The sequence below is a fragment of the Sceloporus undulatus genome, chromosome 1, assembly GCF_019175285.1.
Source record: "Sceloporus undulatus isolate JIND9_A2432 ecotype Alabama chromosome 1, SceUnd_v1.1, whole genome shotgun sequence".
Taxonomy (NCBI): Eukaryota; Metazoa; Chordata; class Lepidosauria; order Squamata; family Phrynosomatidae; genus Sceloporus; species Sceloporus undulatus.
This window is the reverse complement of record NC_056522.1, coordinates 68,887,041-68,899,601: the sequence shown is the minus strand read 5'-3', so window position 1 is coordinate 68,899,601 and position 12,561 is coordinate 68,887,041. Positions and strand designations below refer to the sequence as shown.

The window sequence follows — 12,561 nt, the reverse complement described above, 5'->3', positions numbered from 1 at the left end:
AGGAAAACGATACCAAAGAACTTATAAAATACTGGCAGGCATAACTGTTTGTGCTTACCTTAAAGGCTGGATGGATGAGGGAGAGAAGGGGTCGGTGCTTCTTTTAGGTGCTTTTGGGATGGACTAAGCTTTTCTTTTTTGCCACTTTATTCAGAGAAGAGGATAGTTTCTTTTCTGAAAAGAGTTAAGATACAGTATTTAGATTGACCTGTGGATAAGTCGACCCAGGTTTTTGGGGTCAATTTTTTGACTAAAATTTCTAGACTTATACAGTACATGAGTATATACAGCATATAGATCTGTCTCTGGATTTTCCACTCCAAGCATGCATCTGAAGAAGCAGACTCAAATTTATGAATGTTCATGCTACCAGCTTCTCTCTAGTCTCAAAGGTGCTACAAGATCCTTTTGCATACTGATTTTCAGACTAATGTGGATTCTTTGATTTCTATAAACAACTGTTTTCTTGCAATCCAACAAGAAACTTTCATAAAATTTCATAATATATATACTTCCCATATCTAGATATATACATCTTTTATATAAAAATGCTGGGAGAACAAAACGTAAACTGAGATTGGTTCTTCCACTCCTAGAATTTGACTAATATATAAAAAAAATGTGCTGAGACTACGTATAATGAAAAGAGGATGAGGAACCCTTTTCTACTCCAAGGCCTGAATTCCAGTCTGAGAAAGGGCTGTATTAGGCAAAACCAAATCTTAACAATTTGCTCTAGCAGAACTGCTTTCACGCATGGAAAACTCTTCTACCTTGCAAACAAGAGTGCCTGGGTATGCACAGCCTTGTCAACATACAAAAAATGAGCTCCTGTCTGAGGCAAAATTCTACAAACCACAGTTCCCAGTCTAATCCAGTCCATGTCATTTTGCAACACTAAAACTTGTCATTCTGTAAACAAGTGCTAATTTCACCGCATATCTTTTATAGGTTTTAAATAGCTTTATATCTACAAGATAAGAACAGAATATACATCACTGACTGGAGAGGAGACCTCTTGTGTACCAAATCAAACCCATGGATTGGAGGATTCCCCTCGCTTTGTGCAATGGTAAATTACAGCCATGCTGTAGACTCCAAACCAGCCTTAATGCAAATAGGTTTGCTATAAATGAAGACAACCATAACCCTGTGCCAAACCTTCCCTGAAATTACATCAGGAAAAAGAGACTGATAAATAGAGATGTTCCTGCTTATCCTGTAGGCTCCTTGAAAACAGGAAGGCCTCCTGCACTAATCTCCCAGGCAACCCACAGATATCTCTCATTCAGGGACGTAGCCAAGGGCGGGGTTCTTGAGGTGTGCTTCTGCACTGCCACACTCAAGCCCCATTATAATGGTGGCACTTAGTCTAGACCCCCTCCCTTCCTAAAATCCTAGCTACGTCCCTGTCTCATTCACAAACACACAGACAAAATAGATGGACCCTGCAGAGTTTAAGGAAAGTAAAGTGTATATTTTTAAACTAAAGATACCCATCTTCCTTCCTTTCTCTTCTCATTCCAGCCTATGCCAGTTTTTGTTCTTCTAAAAAATCAGGTTTTAAAAAAGTTTTAACAAACTTTTTTTAAAATTACATTTTCTTTGCAAATGCTTTGTCTCTAGGATATCAGTGTTCAGATCTAGGTATTGTTTGGCAGATTGTAGCCACCATGAAAAAGGAACTAAACACAAAGAGACAATCCCTGCTCTCTAAAAAATTCTATACTACTTTCTAAAACGTCGCCAGCTGCTTTGGCCTCTCCATAAAAAAGAACAAATCCAGCAGGGTGGAGGGGTGGGATTGTAACCCACCTTTCCTGACCAGACACCATACTGTACAGGGAACCATGGGATCACGGCCCCTTTCACATTACACAATTATAGTGCTATATTCCACTTTAACTCCAACAGCAACCGTTGGAATCCTGGACTGCGCAGTTTAGGGAGAGGCAACTAGGATGCTCAACCACAGAGTGCTAATGACTCACCAAACTACAAATCCCAAGTTTCCATAGGATGTTATCACTTTAGCTAAGTTGAAACATGGTGTAGTGCCTTTGCTCACAAGCCTGCATCTTCCCAGAAAGGAGGAAAACAGTCAATTTAATAGAATACAAGGATGGATGGAGGACAATGAGACATGGGTTTGTTTTTAATAGATCAGGGGAAAGAGGAAAAGCAATGGGCATAAAATTTAAAACCAATCCCTACATAACAAAATAGGAGGGAAGGGAGTCATTCATTAAACCAGTCTCCAAATATGCAACAGTCCTTCTTACTCAGTCTAAAGAGTAAATGAGGGCAGAATTGTGGGAGTTTCAGTCCAACACATCCACAGGCATAAGGCTGGGAAAGGCTGCAGCAGTCCTACGGAAGCATTTTGAACTACCGTATAAGGGTTACAAGAACAATAAGTCAACAAATGAACAACAGTATGATATTAAAGAAACTATTGTCCTCCTGTATATTTGTTTGTTTATTGAATTCTTTTATAAAATCACTTTTGTATGTGATTGGGGAGGATGGTGGTTGAGGCTTCCTATAAGACTAATGAGACTGGACCCCTCAAAAATGATCTGGTAAACTTGGACCATCAAGAACCTGTGTAGCTGGGCTGCCTCAGGAATTACCAATTAGAAGTGTACTAAATGATCAAATACTAAGAAATATTAAGGCAGGTATTGCTGTTGAGCTCTTGAAGAAGTAATGTTGCCTGCAATCCATGCTATGCACACTTACTTGAAAGCAAGCAATGCTGAACACATTGAAGAATTGCTGAAGTACACAATGTGCTTGTCTGAGTCTTAATATTTAAGGATGATAATGGATGAGCAAAGTAATATGCCCTCCCACATCAGGTACTTACAAGTAGCCAAAATTAATAACAACCTGTCTGGCAAAATTAAGCTCTCCCTCTATGCTAAAAACAGTCCTAACATCCTTGGACGGAGTTCCTCATGCTTTGTATGGGGAGGACCCAAGGTTTTTTTTTTAGTGGAATGATACAAATAACCTCATCCACACATTCTGGGTTTGTTATTCACACTATGGAACCACATCTCTGTGCATCTCTGCAAGTTCAGTTGCTCACATGTGCCAGCACTTAAATAAACATGGAGTCGATGATGTGAATGTATTCGAAATGCATTCAAGGCATGCAGTGTTTAATGCTGGGTTTATTCACATTGGTTATTCACACTGCCAATGATGCAAATCTTTTTTAAAAACTTGGGGAAAAAACAGTATTGATTATCCTGGGTTAAGTGGGATTTTTGGCAGCCCTGCCCAACTTAATCGGGTGCATTTGTGATGCATGTGAACAACAGAGATTCACCTAGGATTCATCCTGTATTATTTTCACCATCTGAATAAGCCTCCAGTACCCAACTCTGGGGGAAAAACTGGGGAAGAAGTAATGCCAACAATCATTGACTGAAATCCCAGCAAGCCACTATCAGTCACAACAGTCAGAAATGGGCTAGACTGATGAAGGGTTTGACTCAATATAAGGCAGTGCCATATTTTCATATTTCTCTTATTAAAACCTCTCTACAGTATGTGTTCGAGTTATTTACATATTCAATACTGAAAGCAACACAAGAGGAGCTTCTGTCCCTTCAAAGGTTTGGGTTGGAGGCAGGGCCCTCTTTTGCTTTTCATTCTTTCAACAAATCACCCCCCTTCCTTTCCCTGAAAAAAAAATTAATTTCACAGCTCACAAAACAATTTAGGGGAAAGGTTGGTCTACAATTCCCAGAATCGCCCAGCCTTCACATGCAGGCTGGGGGATTCTGGGGACTGTAACCCAAAACAAAACAAACAGACCAATAAATTGTTTTTAAAAAAAAACACACACACCCTTTTTATGCTCTGATTAATTTTATTTTTATGATATGCTACTATGCATTTTTGACACTGGAAGTCATATCTCCTGTTTGTTTTGTTTCCAGGGGAGACAGACTGTCCTGCAAAACCAAGGCTATCTTGAGTGCATCAGGTGGGTTCCTGTCTCTTTCTTACATTTGCACAGTAATGCTTACCCTGAAATACTGGGACTAGAACAATAAAAATGCTGTAATGAATGCAGCTGACATAGCTCTTGTACAGAATGAATAAGCCCTGAGAATGATACTCTGAACACATGTTTCTTATATCAAGGAAAGAACAGGAAGAGTGTTTTAATGAAAGGTTATCTGCCCCTGCCCTTTAAGTTAAGCATTTTTATTGTTTAATTCCAAAGGCTGAGCATGGAAACATTACTTGTTTGGAATGAAACTCCCATATCCCCCAGCCACACCCAGCCACAAAAGTAACTCTTCAAAGCTCTGTTTATGGCTGCATCTGCACTGCAGAAATACTCCTGTTTGACACTGCTGTAATGGCCATGGCTCATTGCTATGGAATTTTGGAATTTGTGGTTTTGTAAGATATTTAGCTTTCTCTGTCAGAGCGCTCTGGTACTGCAACAAATGCAACAGTTCCTAGAAATCCATGGCAGTTATAGCAATGTCAAAATGGAGTTTTCCTGCAGTGCGGATGCAGCTCAAATCAAGGGTGGGTAACATACAATACCACCCGGGTGGTCTTCTGTGATCCCCAGGAAGTGAAAACAGGCAGTGAAATGGATGTAACTTTTGTATCACTTCCTGCTGTAAAATAAAAAAAAGGTCTCTGCTGGTTCTCAAATGGCCCAAGGAAGCAGAAATCTGGGGAAAATGCCCTTCCAGAGTTGTTAGGAGCAGTGGCGTCACCAGGGTTGGTGTTACCCAGTGTGTTAACTCATGGTATCACCCCCACATTGACCTCCTCTGATTTCAAACCATACAGAATCCTTAGTAATGCTTTTTTGCACTAATGTTGCTTGTAAATTATAATTCCCATATGCCACTGAATGTAATGCTAATAGTTGTGACATAAACAACTAGCAAAATTAAAATTACAATTACACAACCTAAAAGTATTTACATATACATAGTGAAGATTCAGTTGAAATGTGATGTTGTTAAATAAAATTTAAAAAGAATAAAATTGTTTTGTTGAACCCTTTCCTGTATTGTTATGTATTCTTATATCTATTATGGTATTATTTCTTAGATTGTACACCATGGGCAGGTTTACTTTATCTATTTTATTGTTTGTATGTATAGCACTGTGTAAATCTACAGCGCTATATAAATAAAGCATAATAATAATAATAATAATAATAATAATAATAATAATAATTTCTAATAAAATATTTTTTAAAAAATTAACACTTGAAATTTAAAATTTTAATTTTTTTAAAAAATCTGGGGCCTCTCCTTTCTCCTCCCACTCAGCTTCATCCCACTCCCACCATCTCTTAAAGCATTTTAAAAGGAAGCAGATGAATGCCACAGCCCATTTCTGCCAAAGGATAGGTGTTTGAGGAGCAGTGGTGTCACCTAGTGTGGTCCGCACCCCCTTAGTGACACTACCAGTTAGAAGGCATGGGCGGGGTTAATTATTTTTCTGGTGGAGTGTAAGCCAAATCTGAAACATTAGAAGACTGAAATATAAAAATATCAATTTAGTATGAATGTAACAAGCGAGATGTGCAAAACATGTGTATGCTGGTTCAGAATTTATATATCTTTTTTTATCCCTCACAATTTAACTTAGGACCTGAGCAGATGGTGCTCACCCAGGTTAGTCCCTGGGTTGGTGTGGGGACGGGCAAATGTTCACATAACCATCGCTGCACCGATCCAAGACCTGGGGCCGCTTCTTACCTTTCTGGCATGCCATCCATCTGAGAGGCCCCCTCAGTCTGATGCAGAAATGAGTCACCTGGCTGCACACATGTGGACAGATGGTCAGTTTCTGCATCAGTCAGGGCAACAGGGGGGCTTCTGAGACAAATCACATGCCTGAAAGGTAGGAGCATGGAGGGGGGGGGCTGTCTGAACAACCCACTTTTGCTGTGGAATTTCTTAGAAACTCTGCATAAAACCAGAACTATTTTATCAGACTGGGCCCTCTGAATCCATGGAGATTACCGGACTAGGGTAAAAGCGTTCCCCAATGCGTTCTCATGGGCGCGAGCCTGGAAAGTGATGAGAACCAGAACGCTAGTTTCCTGCATAGCGGAATGCCGCCGTCGCCGCCAGGCGTTCCAAATGTGTTCCAAATGTGTTCCCAATGTGTTCCAGGGAGGCCATTTCAAAACCGTTCCCAGAAATGGCCTCCCTGGAACACATTTGGAATGCCCGGCGGCGTCAGCGGCGTTCCGCTGTGCGGTAAACTAGCGTTCTGGTTCTTATCACGTTCCAGGCTTGCACCCGTGAGAACGCATTGGGGAACGTTTTTACCCTAGTGCGGTAATCTCTTAAGTCTCTACAGGCAGAATTGGGCCCAATCTTACCATGGATGTTTTGGCTGTGTTGTCAAAAGTAGACAACACAAGGCCAGGGTGAGACTGGGCCATTTGACCCAATTGGGCAACCCCTTAGAGTGACCGATGATGTTAATATGCTCTTAAGGAAGTGTACATTAGTATGCATCCAGGTTTATATGTATATATAAAGAGAGAGAGAGAATGTCATCTATTGTACAGCAGAGCAAAGCATGTTTTTTAAAGAAGCTACATCAGATGCTACTCCAAACATAGCCTTAACATTGCATTATGAAAGCTAGAGGTCACTATAATCACGATTTTAGAGACCAGTTGCATTATTTTTCAAGGTATCCAGTTCAGCTTGCATTTCTGAAGTCAGAAAGTGCCATTGATATCACAATACCCAATATATCTTGTTCCCATTCTTCCAAATGTAATGTTGAGAGCAAAGGTGCACGAGAGGATTGTTTCTTCAAGACAGCCCGCCTTTCTTCTCGATTTACACTGAGCATTTGCTTTCTTCCAGCCCAAATGTGAGCATTCGAAAGACTAAAATGCCATTCATCCTTTTCTGTGCTTTCAGACTGGACCTGTGTCTGTGGAACATGCTGCAAACTCTGTCACCTATCTGTGCTGGGAGGAGGAAAAGAGCCATTCAGCATTAAAGATTTAGGAATGTCTGTTGACATATTAAGGAAACAACCTCAGGGGACAGCTGACAAGGCTCCAAGAAGCATTACCAAGGGAACAGTGACGCAAATGCATTCCATTTTTACAGGCTGGCCTGCTGCCAGAGTCTCTCGCCTGATGTCTGATGTAATGCTGAGCCCTATCTGGGTTAGTGCTTAGCTATCAACCACAGCCGCTCTCTCTGCTGCAATCAATATTCTGTAGTGTTCTTTTTCACAAGAAAGGCAAAAGGGAGGGGAGAGAAAAAGCCATGCCTGAAACACCCTACACTTCCTGTAAAATGTAGTCAGTAAAAGGTCTTGCGCTCCAAGAGAAATCATACTGAGGTCTGTGTATACACATGCATGGGCTCCACAAATCCACACATATAAAAATGCTGGGGCAAAATTGATACTCCCCCCCCCCCCCCACCCACCCAGATGAAGTGAAGCTATTCCATTGATTTCAGTGGACTCTCAACCAGAAAGAATAGGGAGTGTGTGTTAGATAGTACAGAAAGTGGAGAAAATACCCAGCATGAATCTGGAAAAAATAATATTTGTCTTTAAGCATGGGAAAGAGGGTTTCTAATGCAATCACATGGCTGTTCTAACTCCATACCTCAGATTGATCAATGTTAATTCGGCTTTATGAAAGCCAGTACTTACTAGAATGCCTTTGGAGCTAGGTGATTAAAATCTGAACTGGAACAGAAAGGATATAATGGCAATTATTTAATTCCATGCTACAAGGCTGTTGCTTCATGGGATGTTGATGTAATAGCTTCAGTGTTGTCCATTCCTGCTTTTTTGTGAAATGTTCCGTTAGTGTGCAGTTGTTGCTTCAACATTTTACTGAAACACTCTTAGACTCAAAGGAAAGCTTGCACTGCAACAATTCAGGCTCTCCATACTTTAATTTTTCCAAGTAAATCTGTTGTATGTATGGAGAGCCAGTGTGGTGTAGTGGTTTCAGCATTAGACTATGACTCTGGAGACCAAGGTTCAAGTCCCTGCTTAGTCATGGAAACCCACTAGATGACCTTGTGCAAGTCACATACTCTCAGCTTCAGAGGAAGGCAAAGGTACACCTCTTCTGAACAAATCTTGCCAAGAAAACCCCATGCTAGGTTTGCTTTAGGGTCACTATAAGTTGGAAATAAGGCACACACCAACAACTATGTAGATCTCCCCTGCATCAAAAGCATGTGACAAAAGTCACAGAGGGCAGTGGGGGATGCAGTCCATTCAAATGTAATTTAGGATAGAATATTTACAGTCCCATAATGGAGAATTTTTAATCCTTTAATTTATTTTGTTACTAGCTTGTCCAACTTCCATCAAATTGCAAAATACTATAGCTGGGATTTGCCCTCCTGGTCAAGCTACTAGACTAGCTTACAATCACCTGTTAATTAAGCAACCAGACTCTGCCCTACATTCTGCATTTGTTACTCTCCATTCACCATTTGGGAATCGTTGGCTTACTGAGAATTATACAAATGAGTCACTAGATATCTCCCTTTCTTCTGAATTACACATGCTGCATTCACATTATGTTTTGTTCCTGTACAAACACATAGCTGTAGTTATTAGTGTCTGAAATCTTGCAGAAAAAGACAAGTTAAGCATTGCTTATTAAATTTGATCCTGATGTTTATCATACGAAAAGCACTCTGGCAAGCATTGGGGATACTGTAAGAACAGGGGAAGTCTGCCAAAATGTAGCATTTTCCCCATTACACTTTCTACCTTTTACACCAAATGTTAGACAGAATTTTCAGGGAAGCAATGGTTTACCAACTCAAAAGTACAGTGAACCATTCAGAACCAAAAACTAAACTGCAGAGAGAGAGAGAGAGAGAGAACATCCTCCCCTCTCTCACTCTCACATACAAACGTGAAAGCTTATAACAATCATAACTACATGGAAAGTGAAATATAAAGATCATGCCATTAACTCTTACTCTCCAGCCACTGCATTCTTTGGCTAGAGTAAGAAATCTAGGATGCAAAAAAGATGAAAGTGTGTATTCAGTATTCCGCTCTTGTTTTGGGAGATTATCCCTTGGGGGAAAAAGATGGGCGTAAAGGGCATAATCCTGGCATTATTGCTCAATTGCACTGAAGATATTTAGATGATGCTACGCTCATCCAGGACTTATCCTGTGAAGAACCTGGTATGCTCCTGCAACAAACCATTCATGGGGAAGTCCAGTGAATGGTTCCTCAATAGCACATATGAAGTGCAATTGCAAGAGTGTAAAAGTTAAGCATGCTTCATTCGTGCTATTGCAGAAGCAACCAGGGACACCCAGAATGCATTGCAGTGAAGGCAATCCATTCTCTCTGCCAGGATCGGTTTTGCAGTGGATTTCAGTCTTCTTTTGTTGAGGTATTACACTGGATTAAAACAATGTGGTGAAGTAATGAATTTTATTTTGTTGTCTTTTATTCTGTGCGGGACAGAAACATGATTTCAAGCCATGCACTGTAGCGCCAAAACGGTTCATGCACAAAATGATCAATTTCAATGTACTAACGATTCATTCATGGATGTGTGAGAAACACGATTGTGATATCATATGGTAATGTCACATTAATCATGCTATTGAGTGACTGTATAAAAATATCCAGTGCTATAGCACTACTGTTGCATTAGCTTTCATTACCACGAGTATTGCTGAACTGGCCCTGGTGTGATACTCTCCTTTGTCCTTTCTAGTAACTTGAGACTATTTTGTCCAGTGCAGTGGTTTTCAAATATACATAGGACAGAGATATAGTCTAGGTGGAACACATGTCCTAGTCACTACAATGAAAAAAAAAGACCAATAATACAATCCCACTTTTTAATTTAATTTATTGTGTTTTGCAGTTACTGTAGCAATATCATTTATCCCAACAGCAGTGTTACAATTTCCTGGTATAATGGAATTATTCTTTTTGTTTGTGTTTGTTTACTCCCAATAATACTACAGAGTGTTTTATGTTCTTATTGTAAGTGATTAATATAACAGAATATATTGAAACATATAATCATCCTACTTTTGTTTGTGTTGTGGTGGGATCCAGGGCCAAAATCCAAATTTGTTTGGTGAATGGTTTGTCATCACTGTTGCTCATGAAGGGAGATATCTAAGATCTTTCTGTGTGAGTAAGAACAGCAGCAGCATTGACAAACAATGACTGGCATGCCACTGCATTTGTATGCCATCACCCAATGGGGACGTAGACACACAGCATAAGTCTCCTGGGAGAAACTAGCCCTGTTGAAAGTCACTTGAGTGCCTAGTTCTCTTAAGTCTTTGAACCTAAAGAGCTATGGGAAGAGTGGCTTAGGTTATTGCCTGTTGGAAAGGCCTCCCACGAACTGAACAGAGCCAGGTAGCTCTTGATGGAATTGATATCTGAGAGTGGGAAGTACATAACTGGCAAAGTATTCCTCTCTGCTAAATCTGGATAGGACCATGGCCCAAATTTTTGACACACTAATTGGTGGGCCTTAAGTTATGAAAAGCTGAGAACCACTGTCCTAATCAGTGGCTGCAGACATAGAGCCTTATCACATTACAAAAATAAGCTGAGATGCAGTGTTAGAGAAGCATGTTTCTGTTTATCATTCCACATGCCCTCAAAGCACTTCTGTTCCATTCCCAAGGGAGACAGTGGTAAAAATATGCCTTTTGTCACACTGGAAAAATCTATTTGGCAAAAGGCATGTTTTTACAACCATATCCTACTAGAGAAGAAATGCTAAAATATCATTTGGAGAGGTAAGCAGAAAGCTGCTTCTGTCTCACTGTGTCTTGTCTTACTTTTGTAATGTGATAGGGTTTCCAGAAATTTCCTTTCATTTCTTTGAAAAAAGGGGTATTTTAAAACATTTTTCATTTCTGACGACCCTCAAAGTCACTTCAGCATGGCCTATAGCCTTAGTGACTAAACAGGTGTCCTAAAAGAACCATATTTACATGTCGTTTACATGTCCATAGGTATTAATTCCCAGAGTCACACCTGTGCAAACATAAAGTGGACCAAGGCCTTAATTGTCATCTTCACAGCTCAATATAGTCTGTCCCAGTGAGTACTGGATTTTCCCACATTACCTGAATGTGTTGCATAGTCATGTCATTAAAACAAGTCCTGACAAGTAGCAAACTAAGAAGCAAGATTAAAATTCCATTAAAGGTGACGTGGGTAACCACAAACCACATGTTGAATGGCCTAAGTTACCCAATGACCTTGTGCAAGCCTACTCTTTTCCTGTCAAATTAGAGTGGCCAGATGCAAAAGAGGGCAAGGCTCCTGTGCCTTAGTAAATGCATATAAGATGGAAATTTCAACTAGGTTAGTTTGTAATTAAGCTACACCTTCTTAAATTTCTTCTTCTACACAACTAGTAAAGGTGTCCTTCTTTGGTGTCTAGCTACTCTATGTGTAGTATATACTGAATTAACCTGAATGTAAAACAGAGGTTATAGTTCTTATGCCCCTCAGCTCTAAGCAACTGGAGTTGCCCTACTGGTATACTTGCCATTTATAGCAGAAACACAAACCAAACCAAACTAACCCAATTTCAGTGGTGTAAGGCTGACTAGAAGGGCATGGATCAGCGAAAAACATAGTCTCTGAACCAGTCTGTTGAGGTTTCTGAGCAGGCATGTAGTTGACTCCAGGTAGGGGTGTGTTCTAAAAATATTAAATGCAAGATACGTATCAGTCTCAGTGGCCTGCAGGGTGAATTGCTTTCTTAGTCTCTCACACACAGAATGCTCCAATTAGTATGACTCAGGTATTATCATGCAATGTTTCTTATTCATAACACCCCACCTTGTTGGTGTCATTCTGATATTGCAGCATGCCTTAGAGAGAAACAACTTGGAAAAGACAATGATGTCAATTGAGGAATAAGTGGTGATTTCAGTCAAGCCACCTAAGTGCATAATATTTTTCTAAAAATGCCAACATATTTGATATAATTGTACCTTGTTCGTTCCTATTCTCCGTAACCCAGATTCCATGGACTATTCCATGCTGTAATGTTAGACTGAATAACCCTCCTGTAGCTTTGGAACTGTCCTCTCTCCCACCTTGGAAGAGCTCCTTTATCTCTAACAGCTCACAGCAGGTGCATATTCAACAGGAGCAACTTCCCCTGTTGATACAGTAACCAAGAAAAACATCACCTGTTGGATGTCTGTCTGTACTTATGAAAAATTTTGTACAGGACATTTGCACACCATCAATGGAAAACTTCACAAGTCTCTATCATTATATAGAATTACCATGTAAACACTGCTTTGCATTTCATACCTAGCAAACAATGCAATCAGTTTATAGAAAACTATAGGACAGGAAAGTTTCTTGTAGAAACTACAGGAATGAAGGAAGTAGCAACTTTTCAGACTCAGTGGCCTCTTCCAATTACTTTATAAACACTTGCCCTTTCTACTTTATGTCATCACTCATATCCAGACTAAATGTATCTTTCTGAAGCATAAACAAACCAAATCAGGGTGTGTCTTGGCTTCC

At 40.1% G+C, this 12,561-nt stretch overlaps 1 long non-coding RNA gene across 1 annotated transcript; it reads left to right on the top strand.

Moving 5' to 3' along the window:
• Positions 1–949: 949 nt before the first annotated feature.
• On the top strand, positions 950–7,368 carry LOC121928309. The gene is made up of 3 exons (XR_006103483.1): positions 950–1,072; positions 3,954–4,000; positions 6,942–7,368. It is a non-coding gene; the product is annotated as an uncharacterized LOC121928309 (long non-coding RNA).
• The last annotated feature ends 5,193 nt before the right edge of the window (positions 7,369–12,561 follow it).